Below are 20,440 nucleotides of genomic sequence, written 5' to 3'. Positions count from 1 at the left end.
AGGAATTATCCATAGGGGGTATTCATGTGGCAAAGATTTGCAATGCAATGGCTCAAAAGATTCTTAAAAGTCGAAGAACAATTCGATGCATCTTGTAATAACAAGAGCAGCTAGGGATGAATGTAAGAATGGCAAGGGTAATAAGTTATCCATAAGGATTTATCGGTGGTAGGGAATTGCAAAAGAAGTAGGCACAAAGTCTCGAGAACTTCAGCGAGTATCTTCGGAATCTTCTGGTGTAGCAAACGATCATCGGGAGTGAGGGGCTCTCCGGGAGAAAGTATTTTCGAGAACCTAAAGTTAGTTTTGTTTTTAGCAAAATCATTTAACCCGAATAGAAGAGAGATAAGAGCCCCAGAGTATAGGTCGAGGAATAAAAGATCCTAATACCACCCAATGGCGACGTTGGCCCGTAAGGCACACAGCCATGTTAGTAAAAGTTTTTGCAATGTCTAGACGCGACTTCGGCCAAGGAGTGTGGAAGGGGGATTCCTACAGGCAGTCGGCTCTGATACCAACTTGTGACACCCCCGATTCAATCGTACACTAATCATACACGCAAACGTGTATGATCAAGATCAGGGACTCACGGGAAGATATCACAACACAACAATAAAAACATAAATAAGTCATACAAGCATCATATTACAAGCCAGGGGCCTCGAGGGCTTGAATACAAGTGCTCGATCATAGACGAGTCAGCGGAAGCAACAATATCTAAGTACAGACATAAGTTAAACAAGTTTGCCTTAAGAAGGCTAGAACAAACTGGGATACAGATCGAAAGAGGCGCAGGCCTCCTGCCTGGGATCCTCCTAAACTACTCCTAGTCGTCGTCAGCATCCTGCATGTAGTAGTAGGCACCTCCGGTGTAGTAGGAGTCATCGTCGACGGTGGCGTCTGGCCCTTGGGCTCCAGCATCTGGTTGCGTCAACCAGGTAGAAAGGAAAGGGGGAAAAGGGGGAGAAAAGAAACCGTGAGTACTCATCCAAAGTACTCGCAAGCAAGGATCTACACTACATATGCATGGGTATATGTGTAAAGAGGCTATATCGGTGGACTGAACTGCAGAATGCCAGAATAAGAAGGGGTTAGGTAGTCCTATTGAAGACTACGCTTCTAGCAGCCTCCGTCTTGCAGCATATAGAAGAGAGTAGATTGAAGTCCTCCAAGTAGCATCGCATAGTATAATCCTACCCGGCAATCCTCCCCTCGTCGCCCTATGGAAAAGCCATCATCGGGATCTCTGTGGAACTTGTTTGGGTGTGTTTTTTTAATATCCGATTCTAGTTGTCATAAGGTCAAGGTACAACTCCGGGTCGTCCTTTTACCGAGGGACACGGCATTTCGAATAGATAAATTTCCCTGCAGGGGTGCACCACATAACCCAACACGCTTAATCCCATTTGGCCGGACACACTTTCCTGGCTCATGCCCGGCCTTGGAAGGTCAATACGTCGCAGCCCCACCTAGGCACAATGGAGAGGTCAGCATGCCGGTCTATATCCTATGCGCGCAGGGGTCTGGGCCCATCGCCCATTGCACACCTGGATGTTGCGAGGGCGGCCGGAAGCAGACCTATCCTCCCTAATACAAGAGCAGGCGTTCCAGTCCAATCCGGCGTGCGCTGCTCCGTCGCTGATGTCAACAAGGCTTCAGCTGATACCGGGAACGCCGACTAGGGCTAGGCCCACCTGTCGCCTAGGTGGTCTCAACCTGCCCTGTCGCTCCGCCATAATGATCCACATAGAGGGCCGTCGAGACAAAGGTCCTTTCAGCCCCCAATCCGTGAATCACTCACGGGTACTCAATGAGCCAACCCGACTTTAGTCACCGTCTGTATAGTATGTATATATGTATAGTATATACCCGTGATCACCTCCCGAGTGATCACGGCCTAATAGTATAGCAAGGCAGACTGACAAGAATGTAGGGCCAATGATGATAAACTAGCATCCTATACTAAGCATTTAGGATTGCGGGTAAGGTATCAATGACTATAGCAACAATGACAGGCTATGCAATAGAATAGGAGTAACCGAACAATATTATGCTACACTACTCTAATGCAAGCAGTATAGAGAAGAATAGGCGATATCTGGTGATCAGGGGGGGCTTGCCTGGTTGCTCTGGCAACTAAGGGTCGTCAACTCCGTAGTCGAACTGGGCAGCAGCAGCGTCGGTCTCGTAGTCTACCGGAGAGAAGAGGCGCAAGAAACAGTAAATACAATGCAAACATAAGCATGACGATGCATAACATGACAATGAGCGGTGTTAGGTGTGCCCTAACGCGGTAGTAGGTGATACCGGCGAAAGGGGGAAACATCCGGGTTTCGCGTTTTCGGACAGATGAACGGGAGGTGAAATGTTGCAGGTTCACTATGTTAGGGACGCGTGGCGGATGAACGGGCTGCGTATCCGGATTCGTCTCGTCGTTCTGAGCAACTTTCATGTACAAAGTATTTTCATCCGAGCTATGGATTATTTTATATTAATTTTTAAAGATTTATTTCTTTTTTTGATTTAACTGAATTAATTTAACTAGAAAATGTAATTATGACGTCAGCATGATGTCAGCGTGATGTCGGCAGTCAATCGGCCGTTGACTTAGTCAAACTGACGTGTGGGGCCCGTTAGTCATTGACTGTTAACTAATTAACCTAGTTAGTTTAATTAACAGATTAATTAGGTTAACTAACATGATTAATTAAGTTAATTAACTTAGTTAGTTAATTAATTAATTAGTATTTTTATTTTTATAATTTTCTTTTTCCTTTTTTTTGTTCTCATGGGCGAGGCCCCACTGGTCATTGGCCCTGGGCCATAGCGGGGACTGGGCGCTAGCGGTTACGGGCTGTGGGCGCTAGCGATGCCCGACCAGGCGAGGGCCGAGCGGCCACCGACGGGCGCCGGCATCAGGCGATGACCAGGGCCGCGGTGAGGCTGGCTGGGAACGGCATCGGCGAGGCCGACCGAGTGCCGGACTGCAGTAGAGGACGGCGGGGTCGCGCGAGGGGGCGGTGGAGGCGGCTGCAGGGTAGGGCGGCAGGGGAGCCACTGGACGATGCAGCGGCGGCCACGGGGTGCAGCAGTAGGGGAGGCCGGCCGGTGGCATGGCCGCGGGGGCCAGGCGGGGCTTGGCCGATGCGGGCGTGCGGCCTGGTCGCAGCGAGCGCAGAGACCAGGCGAGATGAGCGCGACCACGGGGCAGTGGGCATTAGCAAGGCCACATCGGGCGCATGAGTAGGGCGGGAGGCAACGGGGTTCTCACCCGCGTTGGTGAGCAGGGGGCGGCGAGGCTCGGTGGGGCCTTTGGGGAGGAGGACGGGGACGCATCGCCGGCGTGGAGGAGACGAGGAAGACGGGGACGACCGGGCGACGGTGGAGAAGCAGGCCGGCGGGGGAGCGCTCCGGCGACGGCGTCCAACGGCGACAGCAATGGGGCGGTCATCGAGCTCGAGCGGCAAGCAGCGGCCTCCTCCTCGATCCCGACCCAATCGGGGGTAGAGGGGGAGGAGATATTTTCGTGGGGGAAGTGGGGGTGTCGGTGGAGTGGGAGGGGTGTGGTGAGTGGATAAGGAGTGGGGGTGGGTGGGCGGCTGGGCCTGGTGGGTTGGCCCAGTTGGGCCACGGCCCAGGGGGTTTCTTCCTCTCTTTTCCTTTTAGGTTTGTTTTCTATTTTTTGTGTTTTCCTTTTTCTTTTATTTATTAGTCTTTTCTGTTTTAATGCATTTTAAAATATTTAGGCACTTTCTAAAAATATGTTTTCTTTACTATAATTACCCTTGTAATATTCAGCACTCACCGAACATTTCTGTTTCAACTCTTGAAATTTCTGTTGTTTGACATATTTTGAATTTAGAATTTGAAGGGGTTTCGAATCAATGTGATGTTAGCAACAGTAACTATGGTGACGTGGCAGCATCATTAACGTGGGATTACTGTAGCATGATTATCCAGGCGTCACAGAGGCTGAGTGCTGGGTCCACACCCGCACACAAGGAAATGCCTCCTTATTATGCGCAAAATAATGATTCCTCCACCTGACATATGGGACGACCGGAAGGGCGTCTGTATTTCATGAAAAATACGTGCCCCCCGCTGACAGGACAGACCCACAAGCTATCTTCGGAAGCAAGGAAGTGCCTCCTTATTACGCACAAAAAAATAAATACTCCCCTGCCAGCTGGAACCCAGCATAGTGGGAGGCTGGCTTGTGGGCCTACCAAGTTGACGGGGACGGAGGGCTTTGTCAACTTAGTCAATATGAACGATTCTAGCTCCTATTACCGTACGATGTTCATCCAACGGTCGTAGTGCTTCTTCAACCTCTGGTCTTCTTGCTCCAGCCGCCCAAACCAGCGCCGGTCCTGCCGCGTGCTCTTGCCTCCCATGGCCGGCTGTGATGCCGCGGAGGCCTCACCGCCCCCTACTACTCCCACCGCTGGCCAGGCATCCCTCTACTCACCCACACCAACTATTATTTTGCAGCGATGGCAGTCTCACACCTCAGCCGAACCAGTGAACCCTCGTACTCCTCTTCGTGTGGGCATCCACTGACGCGTCTTCCCTGGCTCCGCGTCGTCCCCTTCCTAGGCCTCGCCGTCTACCGCCCTGGTGCTCTCAGCGCGGCGTGGTCAACATGGTCAAGGAACGACTTCCATCGAGCGTGGGCTGTATGTGGAGAGGCTGACAGCTGGGTATACGGTCACAGCATGGAAGTGCCTCCTTATGACGCGCAAAATAATGATTCTCCACCTGATAGCAGGGACCCACCGGACGGGACACCGTATTTTGCGAAAAAGCATTTCCCCCCTGACTGCTAGGACCCACCAGCTACATCTTCGCATGTAAGGAAGTGCACCCGGGCAAAAAAAAATGATTCGCCCCCTCACTGTTGGGACCCACCAACTACATCTTCGCACCAAAGGAAGTGAGTCTGGGCAAAAAAAACAATTCACCCCCTGACTGCTGGGACCCACCAGCTACATCTTCGCACACAAGGAAGTGCCTGACAGTCGGGACCCACCTGGTCGAAGCGTACATAGCGTTGTCATTCTTGTCGCGAACGTGTACGTGCATACTGGTCGATGTAGAGGCACGCACATGTCATAGTAGAGGCGCGCACATGTCGTAGTAGAGGCGCGCACGTAGCATGTACACGTACCTACAACGGCCAGGGTGCAAGAAAGTAAATACAACCACGTACGTACATACGGGAAGGGTCTCGAACGCCTACTCGCACATACATACGGCCAGGGCTCGTGTACATGGCTTGGTCAGAACGGAGAAACTGCATCGTCGTTGCGTTCATGGGGAGGCAACGGAATGCTCGTGTTCATCGGGAGGCAACAGAATGCATCATGTTCATCGGGGGGCAACAGAACGCATGGGAGCCAACCAGCTTGGACGGAACAGGCGATGGAAACGAGGCCTGGCGTATCGCAGAACGGAGGAAAGGGCCTTGTGTTCGACCAGCCGTGTTCAAAACGGGATCTTGTTCATCGGGAGGGGTCTAGCGTACCGCAAAATGGAGGAAACGGACTTGTGTTGGACCTCCTACTGTCGAAACGGGGTTCTGTTGATCGGGAGGGGTGTGGCGTACCGCAAAACGGACAAAACGGTCTTGTGTTGGAGCGCTACGGTCGAAACGGGGGTCCTATTCATTGGGAGGGGTGTGGCGTACCGCAAAACGGGACTCCATGGGATACTGTTCATATGCACCGTCGACCTCCTCCAGCCTCCACGGGCTACTGTTCATCCACCGTCGACCTCCTCTAGCCTCCACCTACGACTTTTCATCCACGGGCTCCTGTTCATCCAGCCTCCATCGTGCGCTACTCCACCGGTTATTGTTCAACCACCCGTCTCCACGGGCTCCTATTCAACCACCCCTCCATGGGCTACTATTCATCCACACCTACACCATCTACTGTTCATCTAGCCATCTACAGGGTTGTCCTGTTCATCCAGCCCTCCACGGGGTCCTTTTCATCCAGCCCCAACCGGCTCGATCGATCGGGGTCCTATTCATCCAGAGGCAACACCATGGGGTCCTGTTCATCCACCCCCACCACTCACTGTTCATCGAGAGGTAGCATCGATCGGCTTCAGTTAGCAGCAGTAGCGAAGGAATCGCTCGATCAGGTTCAGTTAATAGCCATCGATCGATCGCTCGGGTTCAGTAACACGTAGCCTGCAGTGCAATCGCTCGGGTTCAGCTAGATCCCAACGCCTCGCTCAGGTTCAGTTAGAGCCAATGCCTCGCACACACGCGCTTACGTGTATGAGAGAAACGCGCATCGCTCGGCCCTCGACTACCCACCGTAACCGGGAACTCGCCAAAATTTTCCTTGCCCTCGCTTCTACCACGGATTTTTCATCATGGACGGCCCAAAGAATGTCATGCAGCTGCGTCTCCGGCCCGCCCAGGTCAAAAAGCCCATTTTTGTCATGATTTTTTGTTACAAAATTAGGAGCCCACCACATCTATGATGATACCGGGTTTTGTCAAAATTATCGTCATAGAAGTGTCATAAGTATGACAGAAAAAAATTCGTTTGGCTCAAAATGTCACGGATGTCTTTTTTTTGTAGTGAACAAACCCCGAAAAAACCCAAATATTGACACAACACTCCTGTTGTTCTATGTTCACACGAGAAAACTTTTGATGGCAATAAGAGGCAATGGATATCATTTCGTCCCCAAAGGTGGGACGTTCCCTACCGAAACCATCAGGCTTGTTGTGAGAAGCTCTAGTTTGTGAGAAGCATATCCCCAAACCTGCCCCAAATGGGACAAAAAAATTACCATGACATGTTGATGCCGCTCCATGATAGCATGCCAAGTTTAATGAATTGCAGATGAGTTTGGATTTACTAGAATTTAAAAACCAGGTATCTCAATGTTTGCTGTCGAATGACCGTGGCAGGGTGTTTGACATTCATTCCCATTTCTTGCATGGGACATAAGCATGCAACCAAGGGCACAAATTTGAATTTTCAACCAATTTATATGCATTAGAGCATGTGCATGTAGTTCAAATTTGAATTATGCACATGAATGCATTGGAAAACTCAACTAATGCACAAAAATGTCCAAACGAACCCCGAAAAACCCAAAAATTGACACAACTTCCTGTTGTTCTATGTTGACACGAGAAAACTTTTCAAAGCAATAAGAGGCAGTGGATATAATTCCGTCCCCAAAGATGGGACGTTCCCTACTGAAACCATCAGGCTTGTTGTGAGAAGCTCTGGATTGTGAGAAGCATATCCCCAAACCTGCCCCAAATGGGACAAAAAAATTACCACAACATGTTGATGCCGCTCCATGATAGCATACCAAGTTTGATGAATTTCAGATGAGTTTTGCATTTACTAGAATTTAAAAAGCAGGTATCTCAATGTTTGCGGTCGAGTGATGGTGGCAGGGTGTTTGACATTGATTGCCATTTCTTGCATGGGACCTAAGCATGCAACCAAGGACACAAATTTGAATTTTCAACCAATTTATATGCATTAGAGCATGTGCATGTAGTTCATATTTTAATTATGCACATAAATGCATTGAAAAACTCAATTAATGCATAAAAATGTCCAAACGAACAAATCCCAAAAATTGACACAACACTCATGTTGTTCTATGTTGACACGAGAATTTTTTTGAAAGCAATAAGAGGCAATGGATATTCTTTTGTCCCCAAAGGTGGGACGTTCCCTACCAAAACAATCAGGCTTGTTGTGAGAAGCTCTGGTTTGCGAGAAGCATATCCCCAAACCTGCCCCAAATGGGACAAAACATTAACCACGACATGTTGATGCCGCTCCATGCTAGCATGCCAAGTTTCATGAATTTCAGACGAGTTTTGGATTTACTAGAATTTAAAAACCAGGTATCTCAATCTTTGTGGCTGAGTGACGGTGGCAGGGTGTTTGACATTCATTCCCATTTCTTGCATGGTACCTAAGCATGCAACCAAGGACACAGATTTTTGAATTTTCAACCAATTTATATGCATTAGAGCATGTGCATGTAGTTCAAATTTGAATTATTCACATAAATGCATTGCAAAACTCAACTAATGCATAAAATTCTCCAAACAAACCCCAAAAAAACACAAAACTTGACATAACACTCCTGTTGTTGTATGTTGACATGAGAAAACTATTGAAAGCAATAAGAGGCAATGGATATCATTTCATCCCCAAAGGCGGGACGTTCCCTACCGAAACCATCAGGCTTGTTGTGAAAAGCTCTGGTTTGTGAGAAGCATATCCCCAAACCTGCCCCAAATGGGACAAGAAATTTCCCATGGCATGTTGATGCTGCTGCATGATAGCATGCCAAGTTTCATGAATTTCAGACTAGTTTTGCATTTACTAGAATTTAAAAACCAGGTATCTCAATGTTTGCGGCCGAGTGCTGGTGGCGGGATGTTTGACATTCATTCCCATTTCTTGCATGGGACCTAAGCATGCAACCAAGGACACATATTTGAATTTTAAACCAATTTATATGCATTAGATCATGTGCATGTAGTTCATATTTGAATTATGCACATGAATGCATAGAAAACTCAGTTAATGTATAAAAATGTCCAAGCGAACCCCCACAAATCCCAAAAATTGACACAACACTCCTGTTGTTCTATGTTGACATTAGTAAAAAAAATTGAAATCGAGAAGAGGCAATGGATATCGTTTCATCTAGAAAGGTGAAACATTCCCTACCGAAACCATCACACTTGATGTGAGAAAATCTGGTTTATGAGAAGCTTATACCCAAACCTGCCCCAAATGGGACAAAAAATTTACCATGGCATGTTGATGCCGCTCCATGATAGCAGGCCAAGTTTCATGAATTTTAGAAGACTTTTGGATTTACTATAATTACAAAAGCAAGTACGTCGACGTTTGTCGGAGAGCCACGGTGTCGTGGTATTCGAAATTCATCCCCATTTCTTACATGGGACATAAGCATAAACCCATGGACACATATATCATTTTACAACCCATGTTGGTGCACCGGAGCATGTGCATGTAGTTTAATTTTGAATTGTGCACCTGAAATGGCTAGAAAACCAATCTAATGTATAAAATGTCCAAATGAACCCTGAATACTTCCATTTCTTTTACGACACACATATAGTTGCATGTTCACTGCAGATAAAAGGTCTAGCAATCCAAACATCGTCCATTGCCGCCGTGACCCCATTATGTAATTCAAATCAAGAAGAAAAATCAAGTAGATCCCACACATTTTATTATAACCAACCGTGTGAGATGCAGCAAAAAAATATCTGGGAGCACTATCGGAATATAGTATGCATACGCTTTACGCAAGAAGGTGCGGCGGCTATAGTCCACAGCCCGCTCTGAATAAGGGACCATACCCGATGACACTTTGCATGCCAGTTTTTTCGCTGAAGCGATTCCAGATTTTTGGATTCCACGGAAATATCTACCTCCCCGCCCCCTCCCCCTTACCAAAAGCCACATTTCTCCTGTTTCCGCCTTCCTTTCCAAGTTGAAACCTTCACTCCTTACTTGCAGCGCCGCCTCCTCGCCGACGACCCTCCTTCACGCTGCTCGGCCTCGCCTATCCAGGCAGGTAATCCACACCCGACCCCCACCCTCCTCCTCCTTCCACATCCCACATGAATCGACCGCCGGCGCGAGCGCGACACGTTCCACCCAAATCACCGACCCCTCCACCAAATAAGCGCCGCCCTAAGCCATGTTGCACGTAGTATAGCCAGGATCTCAAGTAGCATTTGGTAGCAGAGAAGCAAATCGTGGACGCATGCGCGGATGAGGTTGCGATGGCTGCCATTCGTTCCGACCCCAGATCTTGGAGGAGCACCTCGCCATCAAGGCCACCATTGATGCCTCGTGCGCCTATGCCGCGACATGGTTGGCTGCTTTAAATGGCAGTTCGTGGCATTTTCTCAAGGCCACCATCGGTGTCTTCGACAAAGACTACGAGGCGTTTTCTCATCGTGCACGTGCTTACCTCATCTCAAGAGCCAGCAGGTTGGTGCCCGGAGCGGCTCAGGTAACTCACCACTATGACGAGGGCACCCATGATGCGGAGGCCTCACCCTCTTCCATGTCCAAGGAGCCAATTGTCATTGATATCTCTGACAATGAGTGCCTTGTCTTATTAGCTCACTATAAGGACCCATGTTCAATTTGCTTGCTACTGCCTTTCCTTAACAAATTGTGCTATCTACTTTTACCATGCAATCTTCTCCTCTAGTGTATATGTTCTATATGTCACGCAATGTGGTGTTCAGTTAACAGTTTGGTTGAATTTTGCAAATGTGATGTTCAATTCTTTAGGGTGCAATTTTCCAAGTTGTCAAGCATGCTTGGCTTGGTTAACTATTAGGTTCAATTCTGCAATGCGATGTTCAATTTTTGTGTGTGCATTCTGTTATTGTATACCATGTGAAGTAAATCGAATCGGGCTGTACTAAATACAATTGCTATAATTTCAAGTTGTTAAGCATGCTTGGTTTGGTTAACTGTCTGATCTTCTATTAGGGGTACGTTATATTGTGCAATGTGGTGCTCAATTAACATTCGGTTCATTTGTTGTGGTGTTTAGTTAACTGCTTGGTTCAATTCTACAATGTGATGCTCAATTGTTGTGGCTACATTCTATTATTGTATACCATGTGAGGAATAACTCAAATTTGGCTGCAGTTAATACATGAGAAACATATACAAGTGCTATATTTCCTAGTTCTTAATCATGCTTGGTTTGGATAAATGGGTTTTCCATGTGGCTTTAATTAATCTGATGAATCTTCAATGTGCTTATTTTCATCAACATATTTTCCATACGACTATAAAGTGTGCCAATAGTTTCAAATATTAGTCGTTGGATATGCCCATCCAACGGGCAAGACATGGCAAATCTGAGCATTATCATTCGTTGGATATAGTTTTTAACTCATAGGATACTTCCACGTGGCCTTGTAACTGAAAACCCAACACTACCTTCTCATTTTCTCTAGAAGTATCTATCCACATGCTTATCTGATACTCTAATAAAAAGAGGCTAGAACAATCTGGATTCTAGACTCGTAAGAACCAAGTTGGACCTTGTCCAGTACGATTCTAGAAAAGGAAATACATATTCAAATGTATTCTTCCATCCTTTTTATATATATTTAAATGACGTGCGAAGCACGTACAATTTGCTAGTACTGATAGCATGCGAACCCTTACTTAACTTGTAACTACCTTATATGTGTTCCAAGGAAACAATGGGAAGCACTGAGGTTTACAAGATGGTACTAATTATTATACCTTGCCTTTTTTATTCCTTTGCCCCATTTCCAATATAGAGAAGATATTTATGCACATCCTTGTTTTCAGGCCTTTCCAAAGCAGTTCCCTGATTATTACCTCTCTAACTACCTCTATGGTCAGGAGGCGAGGAAAGTTTTTGTCGGATTTCGGGTTCCGACAGACCCTTGAGGTTTGAACTCTGGGGTGCGCACGAAGATCTTTCCCCTACCAGCTCACGTCTTGAAGGCTTGCAATGAGTCTAAGCTAGAAAGAAGAACACACAAGGGACACGAGGTTTATACTGGTTTGGGCCACCATTGTGGTGTAATACCCTACTCCAGTGTGTGGTGAGGTGGATTGCCTCAGGGGCTGATGACGAACAGTAGAAAGGGGGAACAACCTCGTGAGGGGTTGTACTTGAGCTGGTGCAATGAACCGCTTGGATCAGTTCAGTCGCCTCTCTCTAGTCTATGCGTGATCTGGATCCCCTCCCCCTGCACAGTGGTGGCTAGTCCTATTTATAGAGGGAGGCCCTGGGCCTCTTCCCAAATAATGAGCGGAATGGCGCCAACAATTGGCCATTTTGAAGGGGAACATCTAGTACACTTATCCTAACTAAAGTTGGTCTTCGGCTGCCAAAGGCTTTGACGATGACGCTGTCCTGGGGTCCACGATGACCTCCGTTCTGCCGTTCTGCTGGTCTCGGTCTTGTTGCACCGAAACGGTAACCTTTGCCTGATGCCTTGGCTTGTGCTTGCCCCCTTTGCATCAAAGGGGAAACAATGACACTGTGCAGGCTGGCGCCCGCCTGGCGCCTGCCTGGTCTCGATCGTCATGGCTTGCGTCATGGGCTCCTGCGAGGTACCCTGCCTTGATCTCTCCACCTCCTCGCGAGCCTGCCTGATGAGGCCACTCCTGAGGAAGCTTCCTGTCATCCGCCCCGAGAGGCTTGGCTCCTCGGGAGGGTCTTGAGCTTGAGTTGATGAAGCTGGGCTGCACTGGGCCCCCACTTGAGCCATGCCGCAGGCCGCAGGCAAGAAAGTCTGGGGACCCCCGTTCCCAGAACGCCGACAGTAGCCCCCGGGGCCAAGGCGCGCCCGAACTTGGCTTGCCAGAGAAGCGAAGGGGCAAGTGCGAAGCGCCGCGGGCCCCAATAGCCTGCGGCCTTGGGCGCCGCATGGCGATTGATTAGACGTGGGCATCTTTTCTTCCCCACGACGCCTCGGCAACCGCCCATCTGACAAAAGAGGTGCCCGGGCCAGACTTGCTTGCTTTGTTCTCGCTTGCCTTGCTCCAGATCCCCTTTCCCGCTCTTCTCCTTCTTGCTTCCGAAATCCTCTAGATCTGTCTCAATCCTTCCCATCCGGCAAGCCATGGCGCCTCGCAAGACCCCGACCAAGGCCTGGTACTCGCCGGCTCTGGATCCCCCGAATGTGTCGGAGAAGAATCTCGCCCTCATGCGCCTGATGACGATGACGCAGGGCAACAAGGGGGCGAGTGTGCTCAAGGCCGGATCCGACTAGCCTGAGGGCAAGGGGAGCACCTTCTACCCGCTCTTTCTGAGCGCCATCATCGCCGGTCTGGTGCCTCCTTTTTCCGAGTTCTTCTTTGTTGTTCTTCACCAGTACAACTTGCAAGATCTGCACCTCCACCCCAACTTTGTTCTTCTCCTGGCGATTTTCGCCTACTGTGTGAGGCTCACGTTGGGGTAAAGCTCTCAGTGGCCTGGCTGCGCCACTACTTTTACTTCCAGGTTTCTCGCGCCCACATCTCTGCATGCGCGAGCTTTATTGCATGCTCCAACTCCAATGACATGTCGAAGCATGGGAAGAGGATCGAAGGCTTCCGGAGCAAGTGGGTCATGGTGGACGTCGGGCGCATCCACCCCCGACTGGTGCTGCCTACGGGGCAGCCCAAGGTCGTTGATGCGTGATCTCGCGCGGAGCTTGTCGACCCTCGTGCGAAGGCGGTGCTGAAGAAGATGAATGCGGACCTAAGGCCAGGCAACTTGGGGGCAGCAAAGCTCACCGGGGCTACGCTCCTGAGGGAGTTCCAGGAGCACCGGATGGCTCCACTCCGGGAGCACTCGCTACCATTGTGGAGGCTTGGGGAAGAGGACGCTGACCTTCGCCTGAGCTCCGAGGCCCTGGCCGACGAAGATCCGGTTGCGGCTCTCCACTCCTTGGTTGGGGGAGACGTGGCAAGGCTGGAGGGCGCTCCTGTCCTCCTGTTCCTTCGCGGCGACTGGGAGCAGGTGGTGAACGCCATGCCGACCTTCAATGGTGAGGGGCTGGTGCCTGCAGAAGCTCCTGGGGATCTGGCGGCTTTGGCAATGGTGAACGTGTCCTCCAACGACTCTAGCGGGAGCGAGGAGGAAGAAGAGGAGGAGGAAGAAGAGTCTGACTCTGAGGCGACTGGCGAGGAGTCGGAGGAGTCCTTCCCTTGGCGCGGGTCCCGCACCCTCCGCTCCATGCCGGACGACGACGAGGCCGGCGCCAGGCAAGGAGGGGAGGATTCTACCTTGATCCCAAGGAAGGGCAGGTCGGGGCTGGATCTCCCAGGGTCTGCTCTGGTCCTGGGGCGGTCTGAGGCCAGCTCCGGCCTTCCTGACGTGCCCTCTACTTCCGGGCCTCCCAAGGCTGACCCCATCTGTAGGCTCTCGGGCTTCAAGTTTGGCCGGAGGCTGCTTGAGTCTGCGAACGACGACCAGTAAGTGCTTGATCCGCGCTTTGCTTTGTTTCTGCCGCCGAGGCTTGACGTCTGCATCCTTTTGGCCAGGCCGGCACCTGCAGCAAAAAGGTTGAAAGGGGTTTCTGTGGCCCTGCTTGAGGCGGGTTCGTCTGCTGGGTTAGTGCCTTCATCCGCGGGGAAAGGAGGCAGCGAGGCTCGTGCCTCCCCTGCCCGGTCGTCCTCACGAGCCCAGCAGGGACACTCTAGCGAGGAGTCAGCACCTGTGGCCCCGCTGAATCGGGAGGTTCCTGCGTTTGATGCTGCCATTGAGGTGTCCAAGGCCCAGGGGGCTCCTTCCTCCCAAGGCGCGAGCACGCTGCCGTAGGGGGAGAGGGGTCCAGGCGAACGGAGACGACGCGGGGGAGCTGTAGGACATTAATGACGTGGCCAGGGACGGTCGGAGCAGCGCTGCCGACGAGAACGGTCGCTAGACCACCGTTTTGGCTGGCTGCCCTCATGGTCACCACTGGCATGGCGTGCTCTGGAGTTTTTACCGCGGCTAAATCATGTCTACCGCATAGTCCTTCCAGCGTGGAGTATTACTACGGTAAATAGACAGGCAGAGACAAAGGGAGTGGAGTAAACCAAGCTCCACAAGTTTGCTATTGCAAACTTGGCAACATCGTAGACGTAAAACTAGGGAGGGTAAATTGTAGAATTGATGTCCGGGGAGTTTAGCTATGGAGGGACTATGATCCTAGGGAGTTTGAGGAGAAAAGGACCAAGATAAATCATAGTTACTTCACAACTGCTTATTTGGTCCAGAAATGAAGATCAGGATGGTGTACTCACATGGAGTGTCAACTTGAGCTCAAACTGGGCAAGGGTTGATAATTTGGTCATATGGAGATGCTGTAAAAAGATCATGACAAATGGCCAAACCAAAATGGCACTTGCTTCACAAACATCTCTGCTGACCAGAAACTTGGAATAATTATGGTGGTCAAATGGATCAATGCAATGATGCCAAAATGGGTCGAGAGATGCTTTATGGGTAGAAGAATGATCTGGTAATTTATCAGGATTTTTGAAGCAATATAAAATGCATTTGCTTCACAACTTGAAAATAAGGCCAGAATCAAAGATTTGATCTTGTGCTCACATAGATGATTGGATAGGGCTACAAATGGGTGGAGGGGGTTAAAATGAGCACATTAAGGAGTGTGCCAAAGTTCAACTCATTGGGGTACTCCTAGCTAGTACTTCCTTCACAAAGCCATCTGTCTGACAGAAACTTTGAAAATTCACTGAGGAAGATTGGCTAGGCAAATAAATTTGAACTTGTGCATGGGGCAATTATTTGGACATAAAAAGGACATGCCACCGATCACTCGATCCTTGCGGTAGGCATATGTTTTGACTGAATTTTACCTCTGACAAAATTATTGCAAGTCTGGTTCTTGAGCGGTACTGCCATACATTGGCAACTCTCCATATAATCTCTGAGGATGTTGCAATATTGTGATACTGATGCGGACTAAGTGGCTTACGAGAGAAGCCATCCGAGTTACTTGCTGAGGAAGACTTGTCAGCTTCTACTCAAATCTTTTGTTTGGGTATCTTGCAGAAGAAGGCTCTATAGCTTACACACGAAGCTTGCTCTAATTATTTTGCTAGAGAAGCCAAGGTATCTTGCTGAGAAAGACCGGGTATCGTGGAACGGAAATTGTTCACATATATAACATGCAGAGGAAAATGGAGTAGCCTTGTATCATACATTTCTTCCAATAGCATGCGGAATAATATTGGGTTTCTCATATCCAAAATTTCCTACTAATATGCAGTCTCTGTCTGAAAATACATCGTTGGTCTTGTACCTGACTTGTCTTTCTGCTGGCTGGATCACTATTGCTGTGAGGATTTTACTGATGTAGGCTTGATGTTGATAATCAATCCAATACATCATTGGTATTCTGAGCAAATATTAATGATATAATGCAGTTGACTGGGTAGACCAAAATGTTTAGCTGAGCTTCTTCCAAATATTTGAAATCCTTATTGCTTCTTCAAGTCCAGTGTCAGTGGTTGAGCAATTCCTTATAGGGAAAAATAATGTAACACCGGGGCCCAAAAATAAAGAAGCAAAAGAAAACTCAACTAAACACAACAACAGACAATTCACACATAATCAATGTCACATATTACTGCTAGTCACGCAATATGCATGCCTACTTAAGCACACAAATTTCACGGGATCTCCGGTTCTAAGATCTAGGATGCTGTGACAATGTGCACGAGGACGAATAAATGTGTGGAACAGTTGGTGTAAACAGTGCTACACCAAGTGCTAGCTTAGCTAGGTGGCAACCTGAACTAGCTCGGAGGCGAGGACGTACTCGGTAATCTTGCAGTGGGACACGAAGGTCGCAACCACATTATTATCAAGCGGACGGAAAAAAAATCCATACTCGTCCAAGAAATAGGAGAGCGGGGAAAAACTGAGGCGGCTGACATTTCTTGATAACTAAGATCATTAAGGGTTGCCAACACCACAAAAGAATGATCCCGGATAGAAGCATGTCCATCACCGAAACGATAGGCAGGGCTGAAAGGAGGATATCGGCGTGATACCTGAGCACCATTTTTGCAAACAGTGTCGGGATCACTTGGCATCACTCTACTGGGACAGAATTGACACCAAACACCGAAAGAAAAAGGAACTGGAGAAATGCAAAGGTTGAGCTGTAGTGGATCCGAACCGATGCCAGCTACACTCACCAGATAAGCCATTAGTAATAAATAATAAGGCTATGGGCATGCTATGCACAAACAAATACAGCAACCAAATGCAATAAACAAACCAGACTCTATACTACCGATTTCTACCGGTTTCTACCGCTCGCGCTATCTAGGGCGTCCTACAGCCAGACCTGCTCTGATACCAAGCCTGTGGCACCTTGGCTCAGAGAAACCGGAACGCCCCGTATTCCAGCCTAGAGATCGAGGAGAAGTCTTGTGGAATACGGCACTGCTTGACATAGAACAAACCAGCTCTTATTAAAAGAATAAATACAAAGGTCTGATGTTACAAAGGTTCACATCAGCACGGCGACACTACGCCTGTGATACTACACTTGCTCTATGATAGCAGCGGAACAACTTGTTGCAGCAGAAATCTTCTAGCAGCGAAAGAACGACGAAGGTGGCGAACTCCACTCCGCAGGGACTCTGGCTGGGACACGATCTAGCTCACACAAACGGAAACCACGACAAGCAATCAAGCAATCACAGCATCACCTGCAATCTGGCATGACACGCCAGGTCAGTACATTGAGTGTACTTGCAAGATCACAACAACCAAAAACATCAAGGCAAGACAACAACATAGCATTAAGCAGGTTAATTAAATTAACAGCTACCATGATACAATAGCAACTACTAAGCCAGATATGAAACTACTACAATACTGATAAATCACCATTTTCGATCTCCATAACCATATCTCTCTTGGCTAACCAGCCAAGCAATCTACCATCTCGATCACCTCGTGGTCAGAACCAAAATGTAATCGTGATCCTTACGGCGATCACAACCCGAACTATAAATGGCCCGTGATCCTTACGGCGATCACAACCCGACAACAAATGGCCCGTGATCCTTACGGCGATCACAACCCGACCAATACTTGGCCAATCTGTACTGCTCCAAATATCCACATATCCATCAACTATACGTCATTCTTCAGGTGAGTGTTGACCAAATGGTGTGCCCTAGTACGAACTCACGCCCATGACCGAGGACACGGCTATCGATAGATTAAACACACACACACATTATGCAGAGGTAGTGCACTGTACCCACACCACAGAACCCATGGCCTCGCACTCCCATTCGGGTGGACCAACGACGTTCCGACAAAACCGATCTACTGCCATGACACTCTCTCGGCCACTTTGACTCACTCCCCACTGGGCTAGTCATGGGTGGCCCCGTGTCTACCTCCAGGCACAACAACTACCGTCGTGGCCCAATCCACTCTGGGACCCTCGCGCAAAATCAAAACCAGGCACACAAGGCTTATGTCCGCCTACCTGATCAGGGTAGTGCGTGCCCGTAACCTTCCCTCGTTGGAGGCACCGGCGAGAGGCACGACAATAGACCGTGTTAGGGCCGTCCCTTACCGGCAAATGTGGTTGCACTGGAAAAGTTCGATTCGGCGGCACCTGACCAACTTACTGACGAAATTTATCCACAAAACTATAACCATGATAACTGATACTCCGGTGTTAACCATCAAAGTATAATCCAAGTTATAGCAATATCCAACCAATAATCCAAGCATAATAGCATCATCTCAGAATACTCCGAAGATAGCATAACACTACTATCATGATGAATCCGAAACAATAATCCTACTACTCCAATAACAAGAATAAAGCTATCCAACTAAGATCCACACGTAACCATCATCTTCGAAAATAATACTCCAAGCAATAGAACATCAACTAGCATCATGAAAATAATCATACTAACAATTAATAATCGAAAGGTAGCATGATATCCAAAGTCATATTCCAAACATATAGATATCGTCATGGAAATAATCATAATACCAGCCACTAATACTTCAATGGCAACATGATACTCATCAACTACAAACATAACTCCTAGTTATCCAAACAATAGCATGGCAGCAACAAGATCAAAAACAATACTCCGAGAAAATGCCATGCACAGAGTCATGTGGCTAAAGTAATATTTTAAACAGGTTAAAATAGATTAAACCATGTCACTGCATTACAGTGATTCAAATGGAGGGTGTGGCTTGCCTGGGGTGGAAGAAATCACCGGAAATCGTTCTCTGCCGGAGGGGGCTGATTAAGGGCAGGGGCAAAATGGTCATTTTCAGTATGCCAAAACATAGTGAAAGTGATACCAGCAGAACGGGCTCGACGAAACGAAGAAGTGAGCGGTTCACCTCATTTGGAGTTATGGTTAAAAAGATATGGATGTTTTTCTGCCAGGGACCCATCTATAATGAAAATCTTTTCAACCAGGGGCCTGAACAGAAAAACGGAAAACGTAATCAGGAAAATACGCCTTCACCTTATCTGTTAGAATAGTGGCAGGGCTGACTCGTGCGGGTACCACGGGTGGGGCCCGTCACTTATCCACATGGGTTGGGCTGGGTCAACACCCAGCCACTGGCTGGCAGGGCCCACCGCACCTTCTCTCTCCTCCTGGCCTCCTTCTTATTCCTCTCGTCTGGATGCATCATCTGAGCGGGGGAGCTCACCCCGACGAGGCTCGCCAGTGATCCCGGCCACCATACGGGGTGCGCGACCTACCGACGAGCTCAGTAGGATGAGGCGGATCCATTCCACAAGGGCACGGACACCGAGGAGGATTGGAGGACTAGGGTGTGGAATCCGGCGGAGTTGGCTTCGGGAGGAGTTAGGCTCGTGGCTAGAGGAGCTCCGACGAGGGGGAGGGGCTGGGGATGGTCGCCAGAGTCTTGGCGGTCTACTAGAGGTGGAAGGAGCGAGGGAGGGGCTCAGGCTCAGGCTAATCTAGCCGGGCCGAGGCGGCGGCCATGGCGGCAAAGGGAGGGCATGAGAGCTTCTCTCGCTCGGGTGAGTGGACGGGGAGGGAGCTGGGAGTGAGGTGAGACGAATGGGGTGCTCGGACGACCTCGGGGTGGCTATATATAGCCGGGCGAGAGGGAGCCGTGATGGCATCGCCGTGGACGTGTGGCCGGCGCCACGGACGCGTGTGCTCACGCATGAGCTCGGGGAAGACGACGACGAGGCACAGGGCAAAGCTTCACAGGGAGGAGGAAGCCAAAGGAGCACGGGGAAGCAGACGACGACGATGAACAGATTCAAACTCCACTGTGCTCTCGTGGGCGCGCGTCGGTTTGCGTCAGTGAGGAAGCTGTCGGAGGGGGAGAGGGGTCCAGGCGAATGGAGATGACGAGGGAGAGCTATAGGACATTAATGGCCAGGTCAGGGACGGTCGGAGCAGCGCTGCCAATGAGAACAGTCGCTAGACCACCGTTTTGGCTGCCTGCCCTCGTGGTCACCACTGGCATGGCGTGCTCTAGAGTTTTTACCGCGGCTAAATCATGTCTGCTGCGTAGTCCTTCCAGCGTGTAGTATTACTACGGTAAATAGACAGGCAAAAACAAAGGGAGTGGAGTAAACCAAGCTCCACAAGTTTGCCGTTGCAAACTTGGCAACATCCTAGAGGTAAAACCAGGGAGGGTAAATGGTAGAATTGATGTCTGGGGAGTTTAGCTATGGAGGGACTAGGATCCTGGGGAGTTTGAGGAGAAAAGGATCAAGATAAATCATAGTTGCTTCACAACTTCTTATTTGGTCCAGAAATGAAGATCAGGATGGTGCTCTCACATGGAATGTCAACTTGAGCTCAGACTGGGCAAGGCTTGATAATTTGGTCATATGGAGATG

This window comes from Triticum aestivum, chromosome 4B (assembly GCF_018294505.1).
Source record: "Triticum aestivum cultivar Chinese Spring chromosome 4B, IWGSC CS RefSeq v2.1, whole genome shotgun sequence".
Taxonomy (NCBI): Eukaryota; Viridiplantae; Streptophyta; class Magnoliopsida; order Poales; family Poaceae; genus Triticum; species Triticum aestivum.
Note: the sequence above shows the minus strand (reverse complement) of the source record.